The sequence below is a fragment of the Phacochoerus africanus genome, chromosome 10, assembly GCF_016906955.1.
Source record: "Phacochoerus africanus isolate WHEZ1 chromosome 10, ROS_Pafr_v1, whole genome shotgun sequence".
Lineage (NCBI taxonomy): Eukaryota > Metazoa > Chordata > Mammalia > Artiodactyla > Suidae > Phacochoerus > Phacochoerus africanus.
This window is the reverse complement of record NC_062553.1, coordinates 74,022,651-74,039,180: the sequence shown is the minus strand read 5'-3', so window position 1 is coordinate 74,039,180 and position 16,530 is coordinate 74,022,651. Positions and strand designations below refer to the sequence as shown.

General features: G+C 42.5%; 1 pseudogene; it reads right to left on the bottom strand.

Annotated features, from left to right (window-relative positions):
• Nucleotides 1–11,512: 11,512 nt before the first annotated feature.
• LOC125137447 (60S ribosomal protein L32-like) lies at nucleotides 11,513–11,902 on the bottom strand (annotated as a pseudogene).
• Nucleotides 11,903–16,530: the final 4,628 nt, after the last annotated feature.

Here is a 16,530-nt window from a genome sequence, read left to right as displayed (position 1 = left end):
CTAACTTTGCTTTAAGGAATGTACACAAAAATAATCTCATCTTGGAGCTGGAAAAAGTGAGTTAGGATGATGAATGGTTCTTTCAAGGATCCAACACAAATCTAAAAGCACACACCAAAAACCCTGCTAAATCCCCATCCTCCTGAACACACTCATAGGTTCAGTGTAGCCACAAGTGCTAGGAGTATTTCTGGTTTCAGGCCAAAGGGATTTATTTATCTAGAGCTATGAGCTTGAACTGAACGCATTTGGAGCTAATCTGGTGCTCACTCGGGGTGTGGTTCTGAACATTTCTGAGATGGAGCCTTCCAGAATTTTTAGGAACCTATTTTGCCATCTTCAGGTGCTCTCAAAGACTGAAGTCTTTGCCTTGAACCCCAGCCCAATGTTCAGCATCCCTGCTTCCTTCTTTCAGACCCCCTGCCAGCAGGTCCCATATTAGCCTCTGTGGCTCTGCTCTTCTCACTGGGAGATACATGCCACAGTGGCCCCCGATGACTAATAGCCTGCCTGCTGTAAAGCCTCTGTTCATCCCTAGGCCACCAGCACATTGGTTTCAGGCTTCAGGGCCCATCACCCAGGCCCTGACGTTCACTCAGTTGTGCTGCAGGTTTCTGCTTTCTCCTGGGTCCCATCCCACCCAGCGTTGCCTTTTCTGTTCACCCTCATGTTGATGGAAATGATAGGAAATGATAACTGAAACAAAACAAAACAAAACTGAATCAAAAACTTTTTTGATTTTATGTTTAATTTTACAGATTTAGACATTGTGATTAATTAATATAATGGTTAGCATAACTTAATATCATATTAAGGACAAAAATCCACGAAACACTAAGGCATCAAGTGAAATAATTAAATTTGTGAGAAAATGAACATCCCAATAACATTCAAGCTCTTTTCACCTATTTATATAAAATACTAACATGTTCCTTGGGGATCTCATGAACTCAACAAAACACTTCCTCTGAAAAATACTTTTCAAATAAAATCCACTTTCTCCATTGATTAATAAGATTGCATGTCATTTAAAATTGCTTACAGATATATTTTTAAGTTTTATTGAAGTATAGTTGATTTATCATGTTGTGATACTTTCCACTATATAACAAAGTGATTCAGTTATACATATACACACATCCATTCTCTTTCAGATTCTTTTCCCATAAACGTTATCACAGAGTATTGGGTAGAGTTCTCTGTATTACACAGCAGTTCCTCATTTAGCCAGTCATTCCATGTACCTCAGTGTGCGTATGTCAACCCCACACCCCAAGTCCATCCCTCCCCCCTCTATCCATCTGTTTCTTTTCTGCAAATAAGTTCATTTGTATCCTTTTTTCAGATTCCACATTTAAGTGATATCATGTGATATTTGTCTTTGTCTGACTTACTTAGCAAGAGAATCTCTAGGTCCATCCATGTTGCCGTAAATAGCATTATTTAATTCTTTTTTATGGCTGAATAATATTCCATTGTGTGTATGTACCACTTCTTCTTTATCAGTTCTGAGGTCGATGGACATTTAGGTCGCCTCCATGTCTTAGCCATTGTTAATAGTGCTGCAATGAACATAGGGCTGCATGTATCTCAGATATATTTTTATTGACTCCCTTCAGTAGCCTGCTGTTTTTCAATCACTTAGTTAAAATCAGAAAGAGTTTGTTGAAAGAGGTCGAAGTTGTAAAGAATGCTAACATGTGAGTTTATATAAGCACATGTAATTTAAAAAAATATGTAGGAAGTAAAGCCTCACTTTGATACAACTGCCAAAGATAAAAAGAGTTTTTTTCTTGGTTCCTTTTGTAACCAAGCAGGACCCTATGGGGCCTCCCTGGGGCAGCCCTTCCCCCATATCCTCTGCTTTAGCTCCTCTCTGAGGTATAATATATATCCTGTTGGAAGTTTATAGGAACAAGGTGACCTGACCTCTGTGGGCAGCTACAAGAACAAAGGATTTCTGCACCAAGAAATTTACCCCAACCAACCATGCCCCTCCCTCATCTTGCCTTTAAAAATTCTTTGCTATTTGGGTTCAGGGAGTTCAGGTATTTTGGGGGGTATGAGCCACCCATCTCTTCGCATGGCCGGCAATAACCCTTTCTCTGATCCAAAGTTTGTTTGGCCTCACTAGGCATCGGGCAAACAGACCTGCACTAACAACAGCAGTTGCTTCCTTTGCGATTCTATCAAATTTTGCTCATTCAATATTTCAACTATTTTCCTTATTATGATATTTGTTAGGCAAATCTGTGATCAGTGATATTTGATGTTACTATTACAAAAAGAGTATGACTTCCTGAAGGCTCAATGATGATTAGCATTTATTGGCAGTTTTTTGTTTGTTTGTTTTTTGTCTTTTTGCCTTTTGTAGGGCCGCTTCCCGAGGCATATGGAGGTTCCCAGGCTAGGGGTCTAATCGGAGCTGTAGCCACCAGCCTACGCCAGAGCCACAGCAATGCGGGATCTGAGCCGCGTCTGCAACCTACACCACAGCTCACGGCACCGCTGGATCGTTAACCTACTGAGCAAGGCCAGGGATCGAACCCGCAATGTCATGGTTCTTAGTCGGATTCGTTAACCACTGTGCCACGACGGGAACTCCTGGCAGTATTTTTAAATAAAATTCCCCCCTTTTCTTTGATACTCCTCAATCTTGAGGAGAACATGTGTTGGCCATGAAAAGAAATAAAAGTTCAGATAAAGAGGTTAATCATAAGCTGGACAGAGGTGCCTACAGGGTCCTGCTCCGCTTTACCAGCAGACCCTGCTTTGAGAGTGGCTGGTGGGGTCTGAGTCTGACACAGCTACCCCCGTTTAACTTCCAAATCCATTTCCCTCCTCAGTGGCCAAAGCAGATGTCACCATTAAGGATATTAGTGCTTTTCTAAATATGAGAAGATGCAAGAATTTGGGCTCATCAAATCTTAGGAAAATATCTAACTATCTGAAGGCCTCTGTACCATCAGTTATTCCCAGAGCACAGAAGGCCTCACTCCTGATGTCTCCCCTGCATCCCCTTTAGGGGGTGTTGAAGATCAGCAAGTGCAGTAGCTATTGACCTAATCCTTGGAGAGGCAGATGGCAAAGGCCACTTTTTAGTTGACAGGACCCCTTCAGTGTCATAAACTTGCCTATGGTTTTAAAAGCATTTCATGCCCATTTCATTCCCAATGCTAACTCCCAGGTCTGGTAAAAATTTCACTGACAGGCCGTTCCAAGTGCTTTACTGGATTAGGGTTTATGAGCAATAGACAGAAATCTCAGGACCACCTATCTTACTAGTCTCTTATGGTTCAGGAAAAAAGTCCCTCTTGTTGCTTCTTCCCACATCCACAGTTACATGAACTATGCATTCTCAGAAGCTCAGTCACACACTTGTTAATGTGAGAAATAGCAATTTTATAGGACAGGCAGTGTAAGTCCTAAGGTGTTGCAGATAACCTCTGGTTTCAGAGAGGCTGTGTTCAATTCTTTCCTGCATCCATTCAGGAATGGGCCGGCTCAGGACGTTCCCTGTGAGCTGAACAAAGCTGTTTTAGTTTAACAACCAAGCCTGGGGGCAGGGTTCTCTGAGATGGGCCGGTATACACACTCTAGGTTACACAGAGGATAAACTAAAAGAAATAGACCGCATGTGGAGTCAGATTTGTTCTTCCCTGCTACAGTTCCCCTCTGTCCATGGCCCTCCCACAAATTTTAGGGAAAAGGGGTGAAGACCCACTCTGGCTACTTCCTGCTGAAAGGGGGCAGTGAGGGGTGATGGCGGAATGGCACTGATCAGCCTTGGGTTGGGAGTATTTCTTAGAATCTTTAGCAAATAGCACAATTCTCTTTGCTTCTTTACCTACAATGATTTGAATGTGGCTTAGCTCTGTTCTTATCTAATTTATGATAGGACTGAGGCTTTGGGTTCTATTTCTCATACCTACCTGTTAACTTTCTGACTGTGTCATAGCTGTACTAGATTCCCATGCTGCTCTACTGACAAGACTAAAGAAGCAGGTTGACTCACCCTTCCCCACCTATAATGAAAGACCTATCCGGGAGGAGGGCCTTAGACAGTATGCAGATCTCAACTAACAGAATCTGAATTTTTTTTGTCTTTTTTTTTTTTAAGGGATGCACACATGGCATGTGGATGTTCCCAGGCTAGGGGTTGAATCAGAGCTGTAGCTGCCAGCCTACACCACAGCCACGGCAATGCTGGATCTTTAACCCACTGAACGAGGCAAGGGATTGAACCTGAGTCCTCATGGATACTAGTCGGGTTCGTTACCGCTGAGCCACAATGGGAACTCCTAGAATTAGATTTTTTTTTTTTTTCTGTCTTTTTAGGGCCACATTTTGAGGCATATGGAGATTCCCAGGCTAGGGTTCAAATTAGAACTACAGCTGCCAGACTACACCACAGCAATGCAGGATCCAAACAGCATGGGTGACCTACACCACAGCTCGTGTCAATGCCAGCTCCTTAACCTGCTGAGCAAGGCCAGGGGTCTAACCCACATCCTCATGGATACTAGTCGGGTTCATTAACCACTGAGCCATGACGGGAACTCCTAGAACTCGAACCTGACATCCATTCACATCTCTAGAAATACCCTCATTTTAAAATCAAACGCACACAATTAAGATTAGTTTGTTTTCAAAATGAGTTCAGTTAATTGATAATCCTTTGATCCTTTAAATTGGCTGTGCTGTAATGTTTTTCATAAGGAATCTCAGACTGATATTTTAACAAGGCTTCTCAAGACCAGGACAGTCCTGCCGAGGAACTGTCAGATTTCACTCTTACAGGTTTGGGTGAATTCTTCCACTTTCGAGGTTCCCAAAATACCTTGAGGTTTTCTGCTCCTTTTAGAAGGTGGCCTTCCTAATTTATCTGAAAAAACCTGTTGGGAATCTAAGAGTTTCCAGTCCTCAAGGGGTTAGGTAGAGAGAAAGGACAAAGACTACAACTGCCCACAAAGGCGTAGTCCACCAAACTGCTACCCCAACAGGAAAGATTTGCCCATAATGAGAAAAAACAAATCAAAAGTCAGTAACATCTCAGGAAAAAAAAAAAAATCATCACCATATTTATCAGTTTACTCAGTTCTATGAAATCAGAGTTTCCATTAGAATTTCAAAATATCTTACCTAGTTTAGAATTATGATGTAAAATTTACCAGAAACCTGGCTTCAAAAATGTCCTTCTTCTTGAAAATGTAGCAGTTTTGCAAAATGTCGCTTAACTGATGTTTAAAGACTTTTAAAAAGTATTCTTAAGGATCTGATCACAAGTGTCGCGGGTGCTGCCCTAAAAATATATGTATATATCCCGTTTTCCTACAATATTGTGAAATGTTCACTTCATTATTTTGAGTAGTTAACTGCATATTTAGATTAGAATCCTCAACTCTCAAAAACCTTAATTTTCTAGTGAAAACCAAGAGGCAAATAACTGTTGCCAAAATTAGGAGAGACTATTTTAGATAGATTAAAAAAAAAACCCATAATTATTTCTACAGAGTTTAAAAACTCCTCGTTTTCATTTAATTCACTTATAAAAGTTCATCATACTAAGTTATTTTTCTGGTTGACTACTTGATAACAGATATAACAAGATTTTATTTGAGTTCCCCTTGTGTCTCAGTGGGTTATGAACCCAACTAGTATCCATGAGGGTGCAGGTTGATCCCTGGCCTTGCTCACTTCATTAGGGATCCAGCATCGCCATAGTTATGGTGTAGGTCACAGATGTAGCTCAGATCCCATGTTGCTGTGGCTGTGGTGTAGGCCGGCAGCTGTAGCTCCAATTTGACCCCTAGCCTGGGAAATTCCATGTGCAAGAGGCGTGGCCTTAAAAAGGAAAAGAAAAAAAAACTAAGATTTTATTCAACTTCCATAACACCTAGGTAAAGTCATCAAGCCAGCTTTCTCTAACTGCATATGCAAAAGAACCAGTTTTGGAATTTCAAGAGTTTCTTGTGAACCAATTTTCTCTAGAGTCTAAAGAATAGTGTTTCAAAATCTTCTTTCTCTTTCTTCCTTGAAGAATAAAAAGACTTCCCAGTTTTGCTCAACATATCCTGAGGGGAACTATCAAGTGGAACAGAGCTCTGATTATCACAGCAGGTGTTATCAAATATCAAATAAATACAAGGCACAAGGGTTTCTCAGGATCACAAGTCTCTGGCACCAGAAAGGGACAAACCCATCCATTGCAAAGGGAGAATCCCAACCAACGCTTCACTACAGGCAAAACCCAACACCATAGGGAAGGATACCTGGTTGTCACACACCCGAGCCCTGTTACCAAAGACACCTCAACTGACCAATACAAGTACAACACACACACAAACAACAAAGGACCAGACAGGAGTAGCCCAGAAATGCCACTTCTGTTCCCAGAGGTCTCCAGAGCAGCCTGGCTCCAGAAAGAGAAGAGACCACGAGTGGCTCGCCCCAAAACAATATACAAAAACACAGCAAATAAGCTAGGGTCACACAGACAGACAATCAGAGAAGGTGTATTTTAAAATTCCAATTTTACTCCCAAAGGGAGGAAACCTCCAGATGGTCCCAGCTCTCAAAAGAGATGGACCCAAAGTGGTTCCTTTCCTGCAAGGGAAGCAGCCCAGATGGAGGGAAGAGGGCTCCCAGCCTGCCCAGGCTGAGCCACTTAACCCCAGTGACACCAAGTGTGGACCACAGCTCTGGACATTTCTCGGCTCCAAACAGCCTCATGTCATGGGTGGTTGGAGCCTGTCAGGGAAGTCCTCGCCATAGGTCCCCAGAGTGAAAATGGCTCCAGCAGCTTCTGGGGTCAACCTGCCTCAGGCACAGACTCCTAGGCTGGCTTCACCCAATTGTTTGCACACTTCCATGAGCCCGATGTACAGTGAGGCCAAACAAACCAAAATGTTGGAGGCAGGAGCAGAGGAAGGTTTATTGCAGGTCATGCAAGGAAACTGGCAGCTCATGCCCTCCCCTCTCCCACCACCCTGGGGCCCACAGATATCCTGAACTCCCTGCACACAAATGGCAAAGACTTTTAAAGGCAAAGTGGGAGAGGGGTGTGGTTGGCAAGCTTCCTGGTGCAGAAATCCTGTGTTCTTATAACTGTCCTCAGAGGACAGGTCACCCTATTCCCATAAACTTCCAACAAGATACACGGCAGACTTCAGAGAGGAGCTAAAGCAGATGGTACGGGGAAAGGGCCTGTCCAGAGAAGGCCCCAGAGGGTTCTGTTATTTTATACACATTGCAAACATGTAATACCTGATCACGCTTAAAAAAATTTTTGACCGAGATTGTGAGATTCAGACTATGGTCCATTTAACACTGAGCTCTCCTTTTTCCATATTCTTTCTGGGCATGATTTTCCTGGTTTTGAGACTGAAGAGGGAACCGATGTGGGCAAGGAAAGGAACCTAAGGAGCTGAACAGAGTGTGAATGAGGCAGCACCTGGGGGCTCCCTTGCAGGTGAGGACCCTGCTGTGCCAGAGGAATTGAGTCCTCTGAAGGACCCAGAACTACTAAAAAGGATGCAACTAACATAGCTTGAGTTCCTGCTATGTGCCCGGTGCTTTACAGACAGAACGATTGTCAGGATGGCAGGACTCAGCCTTGTTCAGGCAGGAAATGGCTTCAGTGCTCTTCCCACTACCGTCCTTTAGCCTCGCTTTGAGGGTTTTCTCTTCTCTGAAAGATAATCTTGCATAAATGGCAGGTGCCATAGAAGTTATACCTGGGTGGAAGAGAAGTTAAATAAAATTTTAAAGTTAAAGAGATACGTAAACGCTGTAGGAATAACTACCTTTTTAAAAATTTGTCAACTTCTTGTTGCATTTTTCTGAAATACCTTAGTATGATGAAATTTTATGAGTGAATTAAATGCAAGCGAGAGATACGCAAACTCTGTAGGAATAACTACATTTTTTAAAAACTGTCCATCTAAAACAGGCTCTCCAGATTTTTTTTTTTTTTTTTTGGCTTTTGTCTTTTTAGGGCCGCACCCACAGCATATGGAGGTTCCCAGGCTAGGGGTCGAATCGGAGCTACAGCTACACCATGGCCACAGCCACATAAGATCCTAGCTGCATCTGTGACCTACACCGCAGCTCACGGCAACACCGGATCCTTAACCCACTGAACAAGGCCAGGGATCGAACCTGAAACCTCATCATTCCTAGTCGGATTTGTTAACTACTGAGCCATGACAGGAACGCCTACGTTGGTTTTTGACCAAAGTTTTTCTCTAGATAAAGAGGCAGATGGAGGACAGGAGTGGGGGTCCACTCTGGGACCCAGGGTCCTCCTCAATTCCAAAGGTGGGCATCGGGAATGAGGCCCTCTGTGCTCCAGGAAAAATGAACAGAACAGGCCTTCAGATAGATATTTTCAGAAAAGTTTATGGGCCCCCATTTTTGCATCTTCTCATATCTAGAAAAGCAATAAAATCATTAATGGTGACATCTGCTTTGGCCATTGAGGCGAGAAATGCCTTTGGACGTAAAACCAGAGTAGCTGTGACAGAGTCAGACCCAGCAGCCACTCTCAAAGCAGTGTTTGCTGGTAAAACCGAGGGAGGCCCTGTGGGCACCTCTGTCAAGTTTATGATTAGCCTCTTTATCTGAACTTTTATTCCTTTTCTTGTCCAACACTAGTTCTCTTCCAGATTGAGGAGTATCATAGACAAGGGCAGATTGTTATGGAGCAGAATGGTATGGGGCCTTCAGAGGCAGCCCTTGCCCCATGTCCTCTGCTTTAGCTCCTCTCTGAAGTATAACATGTGCCTTTCCCCCGCTTCAATCAATACACTTTCAATTTTTTTTTTTTTGTCTTTTTGCCTTTTTCAGGGCCGCTCCCGCAGCACATGGAGGGTCCCAGGCTAGGGGTCTAATTGGCACTGTAGCCACCGGCCTATACCCCAGTCACAGCAATACGGGATCTGAGCCGCATCTGTGATCTACACCACAGCTCACGGCAACGCCAGATTCCTAACCCACTAAGCAAGGCCAGGGATTGAACCCGCAACCTCATGGTTCTTGGATTCATTAACCACTGAGCCATGACAGGAACTCCAATATATTTTCAATTTATTAAATTTTTGCTATTGTTGGAGGTAAGGAGAAAGAAACAAAAGCCCTGAAAGAGAGTAAACTGTTGATAAGGAGATGGAACTTTAACACTGACGGTGAGGAAGATTCCTCACAGATGAGCTCCTACAATATATTTCGCTCATGTACAAAGACAGTTGTTTCAGGATGGTTTATAAAATTGTTTATAAAGAGACCGGCACCAACGTTTTGCATAAAATCATCTATACTGTGGAATAATATATACCCATTAAAAAGAATGAAGTTACTCTACAGGTGAAGACATGGAACCATTTACAAGGTGCACTGTTCATTGGGGGGAAATCTACAGACAAGATAATGTGTGTAATATGCTACAATTTATTTTTTATTTATTTTTCTTAATTTTTTTATTACTCAAAGAATTTTATTAATAACATGTGTCTTGTGGGTTGACCAAACATTGTGACATGACCTCTGAGAATAGTTATAAGAACAAAGGATGTCTGGCCCTGAGAAATTTCCAACAACCAACCACTCTGATCCTTCACCTTGCCTTTAAAAATGCTTTGCAATTTTGGATCGGGGAGTTCAGGATATTTGGGGGGCATTAAGCCACCCATCTCCTTGTAGGGCCTGCAATAAGCCTATCTCAGCTCCAAACTCTGACATTTCAGTTTGGCTTCACCGTGTGTCATGCACATGGACTTGCTCTAATAGTTTTTTCTATTTAAGGATAATATTTTTTTATGTAAAGATGGATTTGTTTTTTTAATGATTTTTAGTTTTTCCATTATAGCTGGTTTAGAGCGTTTTGTCAGTTTTCTACTGTGCAAAATGACACAGTCATACGTACATATGTTAAGGGTAGTACTTTTTTAAATGAAACATGTTTTGCTAGAGAATATCAAAATATGGGTCAAGGGCTTTTAAAGATTTGAATGTTTGGGTATGTTGAGGGCCATCTAGTAATTCTTAAACAAAAATAAAATCCAGTGATAATTCCTGGAAGGAATATTGGTGTCTGAGTTGTTCTTATAGCAATTCAGAGATGTTAGGACAACATCACATGTGCATGGCTTGTATTTGAAGAATGAGAAGTGTGGTTGGGAGGTAGGAAAAGAAAAAGGTGGCAGTATAGGTGGCTTGGAGGTTTGAATATTGCTGACTTGCCCTCCTTTCCATAAAACCTCTGAAGTTTCACTTCAGTTTCTTCTTTCCTTCCTTCTTTCCTTCCTTCCTTCCTCCCTTCCTCCCTCCCCCTCCCCCTTTCTTTCTTGGGCTGTACCCATAGCATATGGAAATTCCCAGGATAGGGGTCAAATCAGAGCTACAGCTGCTGATCTACACCACAGCCACAGCAATGCCAGATCCGAGACATGTTTGCAACCTACACCACCGCTCACAACAATGCGGGATCCTTAACCCACTGAGCGAGGCCAGGGATTGAACCTGTGTCCTCATGAATGCTAGTCAGATTGATTTCCACTGAGCCACAACGGGAACTCCTCATTTCAGTTTCTTGACTGACATAAAATGAAACACTACATTACTAGTGAGGGGTTTATTTCAAGTAAACATGAAGGGTAAATTGGTGCTTCTCTAAACCATTTCCTTCAGATTATTTGAAATCAGAGAAAAGATATTTGCAATCTAGGGAGGAGTTCCCATTGTGGCTTCACAGTAATGAACCTGACTAGTACCCATGAAGAAGCAGGTTGTATCCCTGGCCTCGCTCAGTGGGTTAAGGATCCGGCATTGCCATAAGCTGTGGTGTGGGTCCTAGACATTGCTCGGATCCCACATTGCTGTGGCTGTGGTGTAGGCTGGCAGCTGTAGCTCTGACTCAACCCCTAGTCTGGGAGCTTCCACATGCCTCGGATGTGGCCCTAAAAAGACACACACACACACACACACACAAATTTAGAAAAATAAAATCTAGGGATAAAAAAACAAATGCTGATACTAATTCCATGTTCAGAAGATAGCCATCCTTAAGGGTACTTAAGTCAAGCAAGTTGCCTTCCAGCCCATCACTTCTCCACTGTAATCCTTCGTCTCACCCCTTAAAAGGCCCAACACTGAAAGCTGTTTTAGAGACAAATGATGCAGGTGGCAGTGATCTATTAAAATATCCTGACCTGTTTTAGTTTTGGTTTGAATGATGCCCCAAACTATGTGATCACTTACCTGAAATACTTACCTTGGTATAGTATGGATGCCAGAAATATTACTTTACCCCCGCTGCCAAGTTTCATGGTCTTATTAACACAGATATAATGTGCACATGAGCCCGCTATTCATTTCAACTCAGTATTGGAGCCACATCTGCCACAGCTTGTGGTAATGCCAGCTCCTTAATTCTCACTGAGTCCAGGGATTGAACCTCCATTCTCATAGATACTAGTTGGGTTCTTAATGCACTGAGCCACAACAGGAAATCCTTCTATTCCTTTGTGTTGGGATTGGTGACCCTGATGGCCAGCTGGGCCACTCTCTTCACAACGGCTTTGCGGTTCTTGGAAGAGACATTGTGAGCAATCGCAGCACAGTACGATTTGTTGCACATCAGCAGCACTTCAAGCTCCTTTACACTGTGTACCAGAAACTTCCGGAAGCCACTGGGCAGCACTGGCTTTATTTTCTGGTTGCTCCCATAACCAGTGTTGGGCATTAAGAGCTGGCCCTTGCACCTGTTACTCACCCTGTGGTCAATGCGTCTGGGTTTCTGCCAGTTCCACTTAATTTTGACGTGTTAGTCTGACTGGTGCTGGATGAGCTTCTTGGTCCTCTTTTTGATGATCTGGGGCTTCATGAGGGGTCTGAGAGAGGCCATGATGCCAGGAGGGAGATGGCTGCCACCTCCATAGGCAGCGCTGAGGAAGAGTAGAAGTAGTTCTTATAATGTCAATTTTCCCTTGGCTAAGTGGAGATCAATAGCTATGTGATTATTTGTGACTGGAAAATACATTTAACCTTGTTTGTGGGGCTTCCAGAGCAGAAGGTATTTTCATAAGAAGTACCTTAAGGGGCACAGATACCACTGGGAATATGCAAGATGCTTATTCATTGTTCCATTAAAGTAAGCAGATTTTTTGGCCGAGAAGTCTGTGAAGAGAACGTACGTGGTTATAGCTATAATAGCCCCAATATTAGTTCCCATTCCTGGTGTGCTAGGTTTTGTTGACAGGGTTGTTATGACCTGACTAAAAAGTATTTTGTCAATGTGGAGTTGAGGTCCAGTTTTTACAAGGCTGAAGCTTAGAATGCATTATATTACAGAAATTTAAGGACCAAAAGAGACCTATAAGATTGCAATCTACCTTCCGAAATGTTAAAAGGAATAACTATTACATTTTTCCATCAGCAGAATCAATTAGAGGAAGACAAATCTAGCAGTGAATTAAATTCAGAATTGTAGATGCATTAGTCAGGCTTCTCCAGAGAAATAGAGCCAATAGGAAATGAAAGGAGATTTATTATGGAGAATTGGATGGTGCGGTTATGGAGGCTGAGAAGCCCCATGACATGTGAGCTGCAGAGCCAGGAAAGCCAGTGGTGTGATTCAGTCCCAGTCTGAAGGCCTGAGAACCAGGGAGCCCATGGTGTAAATCTCAGCCTAAAGGTAGGAGCTAGTGTCCTGTAGGGGCTCCGAGACATACAAGCCTTTCTGTGTCCTCTGGTTCTTGTTTATAGGGAATAAGTCGCAGCCTCCATGAACTTCCCTGTGTTCCAAAGGGCAGTTACTAATCAGGGGATGCAGAGACCAGGGAGGAGCAATCAAGAGAACTTAGTGCAGGATGGGCAATGAGATCCTTCTATATAGCACAGGGAACTCTATCTAGCCACTTGTGATGGAGCATGATGGAGGATAATGTGAGTGAGAAAAAGAATATGTATGTGACTCAGTGAAGAAAATCACTGGGTCTGTAGAAATGGAATAGGTGCTGGGAAAAAAATTGTAACTCTGAATAAAATGTTAAAAAATTCAACAACTTTGTTTTATAAGCAATGCATAATAGATTTTTGTCTTTGTTTTCAATATTTGTTTTTGAAGAAAAGTGATATCGTCAATGTGAAGATTTGGTTATTCTGAAAATAACGCTGCTGAAAATATACTGGAAGCAAGTCGCAGTTAACTTGGCCACAATTGTCATTTCCTGTTCAAAGACATTTTCTAAATATGAAAATAGTGTTTGGTAAATGTTAGTTGTTTTCGTACTCTGTGATATGCTCCATTAAAAAAAAAAAACTCCATGATAAAAAAAAAAAGAATGTATATGTGTATGTATGACTGGGTCAACTTGCTGTACAGTAGAGAATTGACAGAACACTGTAAACCAGCTATAATGGAAAAAATAAAAATCACTAAAAATTAAAAAAAAAAGAGAGAGAGAGACATAGTGCAGCCTTGGGGCAGGGTCTGGTTCCTCCTTAAGGAATATACATAACAATACCTTTGAGCCCTTCTTCAGAACTGAAACCCCCAACAAAAGGAAGAACTACTTGTTGAAGTGTTTTTCATTCCAGGAGGAAGGAGGACCAGCGGAACCAGTCCTGGGGCCACTAAACACCAGCTTTGAAAGACAAGGCAATTGATCCTTATAGACCCTTTTCCCACTCCCCAAAGTATAAAACCACTTCCTCATCCCATCCAAGGGGGGCATAGTCTTTAAGGCATTAGCCTGCTGTGGCCCTCTTTGCCTGGCAAAGCAATAAAGCTATTTTTTCTCCTTCACCCAAAACTCCATCTCCATATTTCTATCAGGCGACGGGCAGACAGAAGCCAAGTTTCAGCAACCGGAGAAGAGAGGAGAGGTCCCAGCTCAGCAGGGATGAGGCAGGAAAAAGGGGCAAACACCTCGCTCCTCCACCTTTGTGTCTAGTCAGGCCCTTAACATTTGAATGGTGCCTGCCTACGTTGTGGAGGATGATTTGTTTCACTGAGCCCACCCATTTAAAGGCTAATCTCAGCCAGAAACACCATCACAAACAATATGCCAAAAAATTATGTTTTACCAGATGCCTGGGTGTCCCCTGGTCCAGTCAAATTGATACATAAAATGAACGATCACAGTCGCTAAGAGATACTAGAGAAAGTTTGTTTTTTTCTTAAGGGGCAGGGGAATATCTTCGGGAGAAAAAAAAACAACAACAATAGAATGTAGATAATGGAGACTGTTGAAAAACTTTTTTTCAGTCAACAGAGTGTGTCAAAGTATAAGCAAGATTAGAAGCCAAAACACACTATGTCACTGAATCAGAACAGCATGTCCGTTGCCTTAGACAGAAACAGTCGCGTCTGCAGCAATCAGCTTCATCAGAGCCTTGGTGGGACAGGGTTTACCCTCTGTAGCTGTAATTTCAGGCCTCCAAATGGCATAAAAATCCAGTGCTCCAGAGGAAATGGGTAGTCTTACTAATTAAGATACATGAATCTGGGAGTTCCTGTTGCGGCTCAGTGGTTAACGAATCCAACTAGGAACCATGAGGTTGAGGGTTCGATCCCTGGCTTTGCTCACTGGGTTAAGGATCCGGCGTTGCCATGAGCTGTGGTGTAGGTTGCAGACGCGGCTTGGATCCCGCGTTGCTGTGCCTCTGGTGTAGGCCAGTGGCTACAGCTCTGATTGGACCCCTTAGCCTGGGAACCTCTATATGCCACAGGAGTGGCCCAAGAAATAGCAAAAAGACAAAAAAAAAATACATGAATCTAATGACCATGTTGGAGTTTTGCTGCCACTTGAGTTGTTAACAGTACAAGACAGCGTTCTTTCTTTCCATCATGGTTCAAGGGCAGAGTCCTCTGACATCTTTCCCGGAAGACCAGCTTTTCAGGCTTCAGGTCGTACAAGGGCTGTGTAGGTTCTGATGATGGAGCTTAAATCTATTGACGATAAAGCTGGATATGAGCCCCTTGTATTTTTTAATCATGTCAATTTGCAAAAGATAGAATGTGACATTGGAGATGAAACTCCCAAACACATGGAATGACATGGGTCAATTTGAGAGGAGATAACTTTTGGGCTCTGGAGGGACTTGATTCTGTTCCCACTAAGTCTAAATGCTTATACTTTAGGCCTTGAAACTTCAAGGATTACTGAGAGCTTTGCTCATAACAGTTTTAGGATTCCATTGGTTCTCTTTACTTTTCCTGATGGTTTTGAATGACAAGGACAATGGATTTTCTGAATAAAAGGTGAATATTTACATAGTTATCTTATAGCAATACCAGTGAAATGTGTGCCCAAGTCACTGGAGAGAGAACTGAATTTCCTGAGCTTCCCCACACCCTAATCAGGAAAATAAAATCAAGCAATAATAATAAATAATAAGTATAATATAATAATTACTTATTATTAATTATCATTATTATTAATTTATTATTATTTATTAAGTATTATTTATTATTATTATTATTGCTTTTTTAGGGTCACTCCTGCACTCATGGATTTTCCCAAGCTAGGGGTCCAATTGGAACAGCTTCTGGCCGACACCACAGCCACAGCAATGCAGGATCTGAGCCTTGTCTGCGACCTACACCACAGGTCATGGCAATGCCAGATCCTTAACCCACTGAGCAAGGCCAGGGATCGAACCCGTAACCTCATGGTTCCTAGTCGGATTCGTTTCCACTGAGCCACAATGGGAACTCCATTTCTTCCTCTTTTTCTTCTTCTTCATAGAAAGAGGAGGAGTATTACCACCCTTACACCTGTAGGACCATAGCTCTCTGGCTGGGAAAGCCCTTGATTCACCCTAGTAATAAGGAAATATTAACTGAAACACAATCATAGCTCATTGCTTGGGCTATTTGTATAACATCTATTTGGGGATGTCCAAAGAGGCTTCTAGGCTTTACCTTCTTTATGTTTCCTACTTTCATAGTTTACAAAAGGGTTATGTCATCCGACATGTATTAGATAGCGATATCCTCAGCAGTACCCTTAATATAAGGCACCAATTTTTTTTAAAGATTTTTTTGCTTTTTAGGGTCATGCCTGTGGCATGTGGAGGTTTCTAGGCTAGGGGTCAAATCAGAGCTACAGCTGCCTCCCTACACCACAACCACAGCAACGCGGGATCCGAGCTGCCTCTGTGACCTACACCACAGCTCATGGTAATGTCAGATCCTTAACCCACTGATTGAGGCCAGGGATCTAACCCATATCCTCATGGATACTAGTTGTGTTTGTTACTGCTGAGCCGTGACGGGAACTCTCAGGCATTAATGTTCTTTTTGAGTTGTTGACAATTTATCTCTGCCACCTTGGGTAACATCATGAAGCATTTTTACTTTTGGTCTACTTGAACTCTTTTGTGTTTTTCTGGTTGAGAGGCAAAATTATTCCCATGAATGATGCATCTTAATCTCTTCTAGAGTTTTTGCTTTGCCTCATTCATTGGTTTGTCTCTTTTGACAATAACCTCTGCTGAGTTCCTTCAACATGCACTCTCCTTAAGTGC